This window comes from Pristiophorus japonicus, chromosome 3, assembly GCF_044704955.1.
Source record: "Pristiophorus japonicus isolate sPriJap1 chromosome 3, sPriJap1.hap1, whole genome shotgun sequence".
Classification (NCBI taxonomy): Eukaryota; Metazoa; Chordata; class Chondrichthyes; family Pristiophoridae; genus Pristiophorus; species Pristiophorus japonicus.
Window position 1 is genome coordinate 292282658 of NC_091979.1, and position 12502 is coordinate 292295159.

Genomic DNA, 12502 nt, shown 5'->3' on the forward strand with positions numbered 1-12502 from the left:
CTTGAATATTTTGCAAACTTACTCAAAGCTTATTGAAATATACAGATCGAGTATAATGTTGGAAAGTGTGAGGTTATACACTTTGGCAAAAAAAAATCAAAGAGCAAGTTGTTATTTAAATGGAGAAAAATTGCAAAGTGCTACAAGTACATCAAGTGATCAGGAAGGCCAATGGAATCTTGGCCTTTATTGCAAAGGGGATGGAGTATAAAAGCAGGGAAGTCTTGCTACAGTTATACAGGGTATTGATGAGGCCACGCCTGGAATACTGCAGCAGTTTTGGTTTCCATATTTAAGAAAGGATATATATAGAAGATTAAGAGTGGGCTTGACAAGGTGGATGCAGAGAGGATGTTGCCACTAATAGGGGAGACTAGAACTAGGGGGCAGTATCTTAGAATAAGGGGCCACCCATTTAAAACTGAGATGAGGAGGAATTTTTTCTCTCCGAGGGTTAAAAATCTGTGGAATTCGCTGCCTCAGAGAGCTGTGGAAGCTGGGTCATTGAATAACTTTAAGACAGAGATAGACAGTTTCTTAACCGATAAGGGGATAAGGAGTTATGGGGAGCGGGTGGGGAAGTGGAGCTGAGTCCATGATCAGATCAGCCATGAGCTTATTAAATGGTGGAGCAGGATCAAGGGGCCATATGGCCTACTCCTGCTCCTATTTCTTATTTTCTTCTTATTATGCTCATAATAAAGGATGAAACTGAATACTGTATGCAATAAGTAAGTGTGACCTTAGCTCCTTTAATTAGACTCCAGAGTGCAGGTATAGCGTGGGAGGCCTGCTTATATACAGTGCTCCCAAGGGATGCTGGGATCCTTTGGGACTCCAATAGGTAGGCCCTCTGGTGGTGGTGTGATACAGGTTGCCAAGGGTTAAATACATAACACTTATGTATTAGAGAGTGCAACTGCTTCTGCCCCTGCTCTCAAGACATATTAAAATAAATGACCTGAGGTTGGTTGCCACAGTATCCATTGCCTATTAATAGATACAAGAAATGTAGGGGCCAATTTTCTTCTCTTCTGTGCCCAGCTGCAGAACGCAAAGGACAAATGGGTGGGGACCAGAAATGAGTGCCCACCCTGACTGCGCTGCACCCCAAATTCCTCTCAAGTTTTAGGCAGGGTGCACTTCAGTGAGACAGAAGGAAGCACAGCAACAGTTAAAGTCAATGGGGGTCATTATGACTTTAACAATAGTGTTAAATGGGTGATATTAATTCAGCCGCCGGGGAATGGTAGCATACTGGTAATGTTACAGGACTAGTAATCCAGAGGCCTGCTTTAATAATCCAGTGACAAGACTTCAAATCCCACCATGACAGTTGGGGGATTTAAATTCAATTAATAAAATACATCTGGAATAAAAGGCTAGTATCAGTAATAATGACCATGAAACCAGCAGATGGTCGTAAAAATCCATTTGGTTCATTAATGTCCTTTAGAGAAGGAAATCTGCCATCTTACCCGGCCTGACCTATGTGTGACTCCAGATCTACAGCAATATGGTTGACTCTTAACTAGCCTCTGAAATTGGCTCGCAAGCCACTCAAGGGCAATTAGGGATGGGCAATAAATGCTGGCCTGCCAGCGACACCCACATCTCATGGACAAATTAAAATTAAAATACACATCTCCCAATTTCAATTGACTTCATTTGCAATCCATGATTGGAATAGCAGACTTTCCTGGAAAAAGTGCATCAACTTTAAAGCTGTGCAGAAGCATCACCATTGAAAACTTTTACACCGCTGGAGGCACTGCCAGAGCTAAAATTACAAGCAAAGCAACTAAAGCAAGTCTTTTTGTCTCAATGCACGATCCTGAATTTGTAATATATGTACATAAGGTCTGCCCACCAACAAGGGGCGCTACCATCGGAGGTCCGAGGGTCATAGGTACACTCATGCTGGGCCCGGTATATAACCTGAACTTCACCTTTGTATCTTCACTTCTGGAAGCCATTAAAGACTGACCAGGTTACATCTGGTCATTGGCTCACAGTACGGAGTTCATTGTATCATTTCATACACTATAACTGGCGACGAGGCAAATACGAACCCACGCAAAAGTATGGCGAGCACAGCACGATCGAGTATTGTTGGAATTCTCAAGAGATTCAATGAGGGAGAGGATTGGGGAGATTTCACGGATCGTTTTGACCAGTATTTTGTGGCAAACAACCTAAACAAAGACGAGGATGCAGGGAAGCGCAGGGCAGTTCTTCTCACCGTCTGTGGCCCCATGATCTATGCACTCATCAAGAATCTGCTCTCACCCACTCTTCCTACAGAAAAGGATTAAAAGAACTGTGTGCTCTACTTCTGGAATACCTTAAACCCACGGAAGGAATCCTCATATCCAGATATCGCTTCTATATGCATATTGGTCCAGAAGGCCAGGACATAGCGGCATTTGTTGCCGACCTGAGATCTGAGACATCTTGCAGGGCCTTGCAAATTTGGGCCTGCGTTGGAAGACATGCTGCGTGACTTTTTCATGATCGGGGTCAACCAGGAGGCGATCTTAAGTAAGCTGCTGGCTGCGGAGATGCCGGATCTCAGCAAGGTCATCACCATCGCCCGGGCTTGCATGTCCACGCAGAAAAGCACGAAGCAGATATCGTGACAAAGCAGGAACTCCACGGCAAGTACTGTGTGCAAAATTGTATCAACGGCCGGCAGAACTGCACATGGCAGGGCCTACTCAACTGCATCTGCAAGACCGGGAGCTGCTCAAAGTTCGTCATCAAGGCTTACTCGACTGCATATGCGAGAATGAGAGCCGCTCAAAGTTCGCCATCGAGGGCCTACTCGACTGCTTATGCAAGAACGGGAGCCGCTCAAAGCCCACCATCGGGCACAAATCCGAGCTCAACGTGTTGGCGTTGCGGGGGCAATCACCGACCTCACCAGTGCCGCTTCAGGCAGTATGTATGCAGAGGGTGTGCGAAGACGGGGCATTTTCAGGTGACGTGTCCACAGCAGAGCAATCGAACTGCGACACACCACATGGACGATGATCAATTCAGTGTGGATCTGGCGATGCAGCCCAAGGCATTTCAGAGCTCCGAGGAGGAAGTGTGTTGCGTACGTGCATTCCTAACAAAGAGCCAACCGATAATGATGGAGGTAAAATTAAATGGCATGCCGGTATCCATGGAATTAGACACGGGTGCGAGTCAATCGATAATGAGCCAGAGGACTTTCGAAAACCTGTGGAAGACCAAGGCAGAGAGACCCAAGCTGAGTCCGATAAATGCAAAATTGCGTACCTACACCTACACCAAAGAGCTCATACCAGTGATCGGTAGTGCAGTAGTAAGAGTGTTGTACGAGGGAGCACTTCATGATCTACCATTATGGATTGTCCCGGGCAACGGCCCATCGTTATTCGGCAGGAGTTGGCTCGAGAAAATAAAATGGAAATGGTGCAATATCAAAGCTTTGTCATCAGCAGATAATGATTTGTGTGCTCAAGTGCAGAGCAAATTTCCCTCACTGTTTGAACCAGGAATTGGCAGCTTCAAGGGAGCCAAGGTGCAGATTCACTTAGGCCCAGACGCAAGGCCCATCCATCACAAAGCCAGGATGGTCCCGCACATGATGAGAGAAAAGGTCGAGCTCGAATTGGACAGGCTACAACGCGAGGGGGTCATCTCACCGGTCGAATTTAATGAATGGGCCAGTCCCAGGTGTTAAAGAGCAACGACACGGTCAGGATTTGTGGAGACTAAAAGGTCATGATCAACCAAGTTTCGAAACAAGATCAGTACCCGCTACCGAAAGCTGATGACCTGTTTGCAACCTCAGCCAGGGGAAAATCATTCACCAAATTGGATTTAACGTCAGTCTACATGACACAGGAACTGGTTGAATCATCAAAGAAACTTACGTGCATCAACACGCACAAAGAACTGTTTATTTACAACAGGCGCCTTTTTGGCATTCGTTCGGCGGCAGCCATATTTCAGAGAAACATGGCGAGCCTATTGAAATCCGTCCCCAGGACTGTGGTATTCCAAGACGACATCCTAGTCACAGGCTGTGACACCGCCGAGTACCTGCACAATCTGGAAGAGGTTCTTCTGGACAAAGTGGGACTCAGGCTGAAACGTTCGAAGTGCGTTTACATGGCACCAGAGGTAGAATTCCTTGGACGAAAGATTGCTGCAGATGGAATCAGGCCGACGGACATGAAAACAGAGGCCATCAAAAATGTGCGCAGGCCCCAGAATGTGATGGAGCTGCATTCGTTCCTCAGTCTTCTCAACTACTTCGGTAACTTCTTAATCAAATTGAGCACAGTATTAGAGCCTTTGCACAAGCTGCTCAGGAAAGGAGACTGGGTGTGAGATGAACTTCAAGACAGAGCCTTTGAGAAAGCTAAAAATCTGTTGTGTTCCCACAAGCTACTGGTACTGTATGACCCATGCAAGCGTCTAGTTTTGACCTGTGATGTGTCGTCCTATGGGGTCGGCTGCGTACTCCGGCAAGCCGATGAGTCAGGTAAACTACAACCAGTTGCATTCTCATCTCGAAGCCTGTCCAAGGCGGAAAGAGCCTACGGCATGGTAGAGAAAGAGACTTTAGCATGTGTTTATGGGGTAAAAAAATGCACCAGTACCTGTTTGGGCTTCACTTTGAGCTGGAAACCGATCACAAGCCGCTTATATCGTTGTTCTCGGAACATAAAGGTATCAATATCAATGCGTCGATCCGCATCCAGAGATGGGCGCTGACATTATCTACCTATGATTATGTCATTTGCCATAGACCAGGCACCGACAACTGTGCTGATTCATTGAGCCGGTTACCGTTGTCCACACAGGAGGTGGAAATGCCAATGCCCGCTGTTATGCACGAAGAAAGAGTCAGACTGAATACTGTGAGCTCAAAGTAAAGTGTGACATTAGACTTTTAATGCAGGACTCCAGAGTGCCTCTCCAATCTGTGAAGCCTCCTTAAATACCTGTGCTCTCAAGGGATTATAGGATCCCTTGCGACTCCAGGGGATGAGCCCTCTGGTGGTTGTACAGAATATATACAAATCTACATATATAACAACACTTCCCCTAAATTCAACAGTGTAACTATATACAAGGTGAGTCAATCTGAGGCCCTTCTTGATTGTCTCGGGGCAAATGCTGGTATTGGTGAATCGTCTGTTGGGCCCTCGCTGGGCTGCTGTGCAGCTGGCCTTGCTGGACTGCCTGGTGTGGTGAGTCCTGCTGGGCTGCTGTGGATGATGGGTTCTGCTTCGTGGTCAACCGCTGTGTCAGTTGCCACTGGTGTGTGTGTTGGGGGTCAAAGAAGGTGGGGTCCAAAGTGGATTGCTCAGGATAGTCCGTGAATCTGAGTTTGATTTGGTCCAAGTGTTTCCGGCGAATGAGTCCATTTGAAAGTTTGACCCGAAACACCCTGCTCCCCTCTTTGGCCATGACAGTGCCGGGAAGCCACTTGGGACCTTGTCAATAATTCAATACAAATACAGGATCGTTGATTTCAATCTCGAGTGACACATTTGCGCTATCATGTATTGACTTTGTTGGCGCTGCCTGCTCTCTATCTGTATTCATGTAGATCAGGGTGAACTAACGAGAGCCTTGTCTTAAGTGCTCTTTTTATGAGCAGTTCAGCAGGTGGGATCCTGGTGAGCGAATGGGGTCATGTGCGTTAGCTCAGCAGGACTTGGGATAGGCGAGTCTGCAGTAAGCCTTCCGTGACCCACTTCAAGCCCTGCTTGATGGTTTGCACTGCTCTCTCTGCCTGACCATTGGATGCTAGTTTAAACGGGGCAGATGTAACATGTTTGATCCCGTTACGGGTCATGAATTCTTTGAACTCAGCATTGGTAAAACATGGCCCATTGCCGCTCACCAGGACATCGGGCAGGCCATGCGTGGCAAACATGGCCCGCAGGCTATCAGTGGTGGCAGCAGACATGCTTGCCGACATTATCTCACATTCAATCCATTTGGAGTAAGCATCTACAACCACAAGGAACATTTTACCCAAGAACGGGCCTTCATAGTCGACATGTACCCTAGACCACGGTTTGGTGGGCCAAGACCATAAACTTAGTGGCGCCTCCCTGGGTACATTGTTTAACTGCGAGCATGTATTACAGCTGTGAACGCAGGACTCTAAGTCCGCATCGATACTGGGCCATCACACATGGGATCTGGCTATCGCTTTCATCATTAGATGCCTGGGTGGGTACTGTGGAGGTCACTGATGAAGGTGTCTCTGCCCTTCTTGGGAACCACTACCCAATTACCCCACAGAAGGCAATCTGCCTGTATAGACATTTCATTTTTGCGCCGCTGGAAAGGCTTTATCTTTCCCTGCACTTCCACTGGGACACTGGACCAGCTCCCGTGAAGCACACAGCTTTTGACTAGAGATAATAAGGGGTCCTGGCTTGTCCAGGATTTGATCTGCCGGGGCAATGACGGGTGAGTGCTCACTCTCAAATGCTTCCATAACCATGACTAAATCTGTGGACTGCGCCATTTCCACCCCCGTGGTGGGCAATGGCAGCCTACTGAGAGCATCGGCGCAGTTTTCTGTGCCTGGCCTGTGGCGGATGGCGTAGTTGTATGCGGACAATATGAGCGCCCATCTCTGGATACGGGCCGATGCATTAGTATTTATCAACTTACTCTCAGAAAACAGGGATATAAGTGGCTTATGGTCAGTTTCCAATTCAAATTTTAGCCCAAACAGATATTGATGCATTTTCTTTAACCCATAGACACACGCAACGCTTCTTTTTCAATCATGCTGTATGCTCTCTCAGCCTTAGACAAACTCTTGGATGCATAAGCAACCAGTTGCAATTTCCCAAAATCAATAGCTTGTTGCAATGCACACCCGACACATATGACGATGCATCACATGCTAGTACCAAACGCTTACATGGATCATACAACACAAGCAATTTGTTTGATCACAACAATTTTCTAGCTTTTACAAAGGCATTTTCTTGGCTTTTGCCCCATGCCCATTCCCTTTACGCAGTAAGGTGTGCAGTGGTTCGAACAGTGTGCTGAGACCCAGTAAGAAGTTACCAAAGTAGTTCAGGAGTCCCAGAAATGACCACAGCTCCGTCACGTTCTGTGGCCTCGGTGCGTTCTCAATTGCCTTGGTCTTCGAATCGCTGAGCCTGATGCCGTCTGCCCGATCCTTCTCCCCAGGAACTCCACTTCAGGCGCCAGAAAAATGCAGTTTGAGCATTTTAACCTGACTGAATGCTGTGAGCTCAAAGTAATGTGTGATCTTAGTCTTTTATTGCAGGTCTCCAGAGTGCCTCTCCAACCTCCTTAAATACCTGTGCTCCCAAGGGATAATGGAATCCCTTGGGACTCCAGGGGATGAGCCCTCTGGTGGCTATACAGAGCATATACTAGTTTACATATATAACACCCGCAGAGCTACTCATGGTCATGGATGCCTTTGAGAGTGAAAGGTTGCCCGTCACTGCTCAACAAGTCCTGGACCTGGACCAACCAGGATCGACCCTATCAGTTGTAAAACGTTGTGTTCTTAATGTGGACTGGTTGACCATCCCCAAGGAAATGGGTGATGAAACCAAACCATACAGCCGTCGCAAAGATGAGCTTTCCATCTAGTCCGACTGTTTACTGTGGGGTAATCGTGTTATAATGCCCAAGAAAGGCAGGGAGAGATTTGTACGAGAGTTACATAGTACGCATCCCGGTATTGTCATGATGAAGGCCATCACCAGGTCCCATGTTTGGTGGCCTGGCATTGGCTCAGACTTAGAGTCATGCATGCATCAGTGGAGCACTTGCATGAATTTAAGCAATAAACCAAAGGAAGCTCCGCTCAGTCTGTGGTCATGGCCATCCAAACCGTGGTCTAGAATCCACATCGACTTTGCGGGCCCCTTACTTGGTAAAATGTTTTTTGTGGTGGTGGATGCATACTCCAAATGGATAGATATGTGATCATGTCATCCAGCACTTCTACTGCCACCATTGAGAACCTGAGAGCCATGTTTGCCACACATGGTCTGCCAGGCATCGTTGTCAGCGACAACGGACCGTGTTTCACGAGCCTGGAGTTTCAAGAGTTCATGAAATTCAACGGCATAAAACACGTGATGTCAGCCCCGTTCAAACCCACATCCAATGGTCAAGCAGAGCCTGAAATGCGCAACTCACGGTTCCTGCAGGCACGCCTGTCATGCATACTGCTCAGTTACAGGACAAGGTCACACACGCTCACCGGGGTCCCACCTACGGAACTATTGATGAAGAGAGGCCTCAAAACCAGGCTCTCTCTAATCCATCCTGACCTTAACGATCATGTCAAAATCCGACGTCAACGCCAGCAGTGGTATCAGAACTGTATCACAGTGTCACACGACATATCTGTAAATTACCCAGTGTATGTACTTAACCATGGTCAAGGGCCCAAGTGGCTCCTGGGTAATGTTATGGATAAGGAGGGTAACTGGGTATATATGGTTAAGCTCAAGAATGGGCAGATCTGCAGGAAACACATTGATCAAATCAAGCTAAGACACACTGACGAACCGGAACAGTTGGAAGAAAACACTGCAAGCTTAGGCGACCAACCAACTCACATCCAGCCATCAGAAGAATCCACTGTGGTCAACGCCCAGCCCCAAGTCATGAGAGACTCAGAAAGTACTGGGATTGTACTGAGATGGTCAACCAAGGAGCGAAAGGCTCCGGACCGTCTGAACTTGTAATATGGACTTGTACCAAGAACTGGGGGAGGAATGATGTAATGTATGTACATAAGGTCTGCCCACCAACAGGGGGCACTACCATCAGAGGTCTTAGGATCATCGGTACACTCGTGCTGGGCCCGGTATATAACCTGAACTTCGCCTTTGTATCTTCACTTCTGGAAGCCATTAAATACTGACCTTGTCCCTGGCTCACAGTGTGGAGTTCATTGCATCATTTCATACACTGCAGTTAATATTTGATAGTAACCGATCTTGGCACTGATTAATGTTTGACAACAAATACTGATATTCTGCAGACCACTGAAGCAAGAACTGAAGCTCTGCAGCATGTCCACAGCTTCTGTGTTAGAGGTCCAAAAATTAAAACGTGACAAGGATCTGTAAACATTAAGATGCTCTCTGTTCCTTATAATATTCAACTGTCAAAAGCCACAGCATATTAGTTTTGTTGCGTATGATAGAAGCTCAATGGTCTGGATTTTGCTCCCACTGGTGGGTTGGCGGTGGAGTGTAAACACCACCTACCCACGTGATTCTGCCATGAAACTGACACTTTCCTCCAGGGGCCTTCACTTGCTATGGAGCGGTAATACCACTCCGGATAGGTTTACCACTGCTGGGAGGGGGGAATAGTGTTCTGCAGCCAGCTGAAGGGGAGCATTGCTTTTCTGCAAGATTGCTGAAGGAGTAGCCTCGGGAGTGCCATCAGCTAGAAGGGCTCCCTGATTCTCGGCTGCATCCCTGGATTTACTTTTGGTTGAAACCAGGGACAGAGTAGCAAGATTGTTGGACACTGAAGGCAGAAATGCCCATCAAAGCATGGTGCAGGCTATCTGGAGGGAGGTGGCAGAGGCAGTCAATGCCAGAAGAGGTAACTCAGCTAGATAGCTTAAAACAAATCCAGGCACTCACACCAAAACACAGGCTCCACCACTCAAATGGCTCAACCACTCAACTCCTCACCTCCTGTACTCTTTCTCTCTCATCATCACGATTGCAGTGCACAGTCAGAAAATTTGGGCAGTGAGGCCTATTATTAGGTCCTCAGCGAATTTCTCTCCTTTCCGTTGCTGTTACTGCCACTTACCAGAGCTGCCATAAGGAAGCTGGCGGTAGGCATTGGAAAGCAATAATAAAGGTGCTGACTTCCTCCATTGTAGGGAGAGGGACTTCTAGCGGCCTCATCTCCTTCCCGTTAACCCCAGACGCTTACTTGTGAGGTTCAGTGGAAGCCTTCCATCTAATCTTTGGAGCACTTCTGCCCTTTTATGTCTCTTCTGGTGTTGCAGTACCATCCCCGAAGCAGCACCATCGGAATTTCCTCGTTCACACTGGTGGGCTCTCTGTTGACGTCACGAATCCCTCCAGGAGCACGCCCTATGTAGGCGATGGGAAAAATCACCTACAACCAGTGTCAATCAGAGTTGCTGATAACCTTGAGTGCACAGGAAGAGGAGGCGTATACAGTAAAACCTGTGGGAGAGTGCAAGGTTGGAGGAATAGTGGGAACAGAAGGTTGATAAAAGCTGGGAAAAGCTCATTTTCAGCTTTGTGTGCTTTCTCAAAACATTGTAATTCCCTTATACTCAGCATCTATTTCTTCAGGTGAGACAGTACTGTATGCACAGCTTTGTTTTCCATGTTTCACATCCATTGGGGTGCCTTGCAAGAAAAGGCTGACCACAATGATCACCACCAGGTACTTCCACCGGGCAAGTAGCTGCCAGAACCAGAGTCTCAACTGCTGTCACTTCCTTACCAGTTGTATTGTGCTAGCTTACCAGCTCAAGCACCAGTGCAGGGACACCCACTCGGAAGGAAGTAACTCGTGAATCAGAAGGCTTTCACTGGCTGAAGTACTGAGCACTGGTGAGTATGAGGGATTAGGAGTGTAAGAGAGAGAGAGAGAGATAGAATGCCATTGTTCCATGGAGGGTGGAGAAATTACCACACTTGGCTGAGGGGTCAAGACTTCAAAAGAACAATGATTAGGGAGCATTGACATGATTTGCACACATATGGTGGAGATGATAGACAAATGAAAGGAGTCCCATGATCTGAAGAACACCTTGGAGACAACAACAGCGCATAAGATCTCCGTGCCATCAACAGAACAGGAACAGCTTCTGAGGACATTGGCAGCTCGTGGAGTGGCAGCGAACACTGACGGAATAGACGTTTTGAACAGAAGACTTTCACAGGGCTAATCAGTCTGTACTGACACTGAGAAGTAGCTCTTCTGAGCCTATGCCAAGCACCAGAGGGCTGCAAGGAGTGGGCGCAGATATCACTGTCTCCCTGGAGAGTGGCCTGAAGGCCCCCTCCAATGCCTACACACGAGGAAGCTTCAGACATGGGTCTAGCACTTCTGCCACTGCAAGAGAAAGGCTGCCAGAAACCACATCCCTGAGACAAGAGTAACCTCTAAAACTGCAGGGGTACTATCTCAGCCACCCACCTCTCAACCTCATTGTACCCAGGGGGAACCTCAGAGGAGTCGGAGACTAGAAGTATGAGCGAGTAAGTTCGCTGACACCATGTTAAGAAGGGGTTGTGGATAGGGTGATTAAAATTAGAATCATAGAATCATAGAATGGTCACAGCATAGAAGGAAACTCAGGAGGAGGAGGCTCGGGAGATCGGAGGAGAGGCCTATAAAAGGCCCATCAGTCAATTGGGGAGCGGAAGCGTCGAGGAGGCCAGCCGGTGCAGTTGCAGCAGGGAGGCAAAAAAGAAGTAAAAAGAAATCGAAAGGTGATGTCACAGCCAAGGGGGTAAGTGATTGGCTGGTGATTGGTAAGTAGTTTTTCTTTTTCTTTTCTTTATCAGTAAGTAACCTTTTAGCATTGTTGTTGCCAAATTAAGTTTATCTAAGGGTTAAGATAGAGGTGTACCGATGGATGTGGTGTATTTAGATTTCCAAAAGGCATTCGATAAGGTGCCACACAAAAGGTTACTGCAGAAGATAAAGGTACGCGGAGTCAGAGAAAATGTATTAGAATGGATCGAGAATTGGCTGGCTAACAGAAAGCAGAGAGTCGGGATAAATGGGTCCTTTTCGGGTTGGAAATCGGTGGTTAGTGGTGTGCCACAGGGATCGGTGCTGGGACCATAACTGTTTACAATATACATAGATGACCTGAAAGAGGGGACAGAGTGTAGTGTAACAAAATTTGCAGGTGACACAAAGATTAGTGGGAAAGCGGGTTGTGTAGAGGACACAGAGAGGCTGCAAAGAGATTTAGATAGGTTAAGCGAATGGGCTAAGGTTTGGCAGATGGAATACAATGTTGGAAAGTGTGAGGTCATCCACCTTGGAAAAAAAAACAGTAAAAGGGAATATTATTTGAATGGGGAGAAATTACAACATGCTGCGGTGCAGAGGGACCTGGGGGTCCTTGTGCATGAATCCCAAAAAGTTAGTTTGCAGGTGCAGCAGGTAATCAGGAAGGCGAAAGGAATGTTGGCCTTCATTGCAAGAGGGATGGAGTACAAAAGCAGGGAGGTCCTGCTGCAATTGTAACTAATGTGAGGCCGCACCTGGAGTACCGCGTGCAGTTTTGGTCACCTCACTTAAGGAAGGATATACTAACTTTAGAGGGGGTACAGAGACGATTCACTAGGATGATTCCGGAGATGAGAGGGTTACCTTATGATGATAGATTGAGCAGACTGGGTCTTTACTCGTTGGAGTTCAAAAGGATGAGGGGTGATCTTATAGAAACATTTAAAATCATGAAAGGGAT

The 12502-nt window shown here is 47.2% G+C and overlaps 1 protein-coding gene across 1 annotated transcript in view; it reads right to left on the reverse strand.

Annotated features, from left to right (window-relative positions):
- dntt (deoxynucleotidyltransferase, terminal) overlaps window positions 1–12502 on the reverse strand; it is a 492443-nt gene that overhangs the window by 293762 nt on the left and 186179 nt on the right. The gene's annotated exons all lie outside the window — the stretch shown is intronic.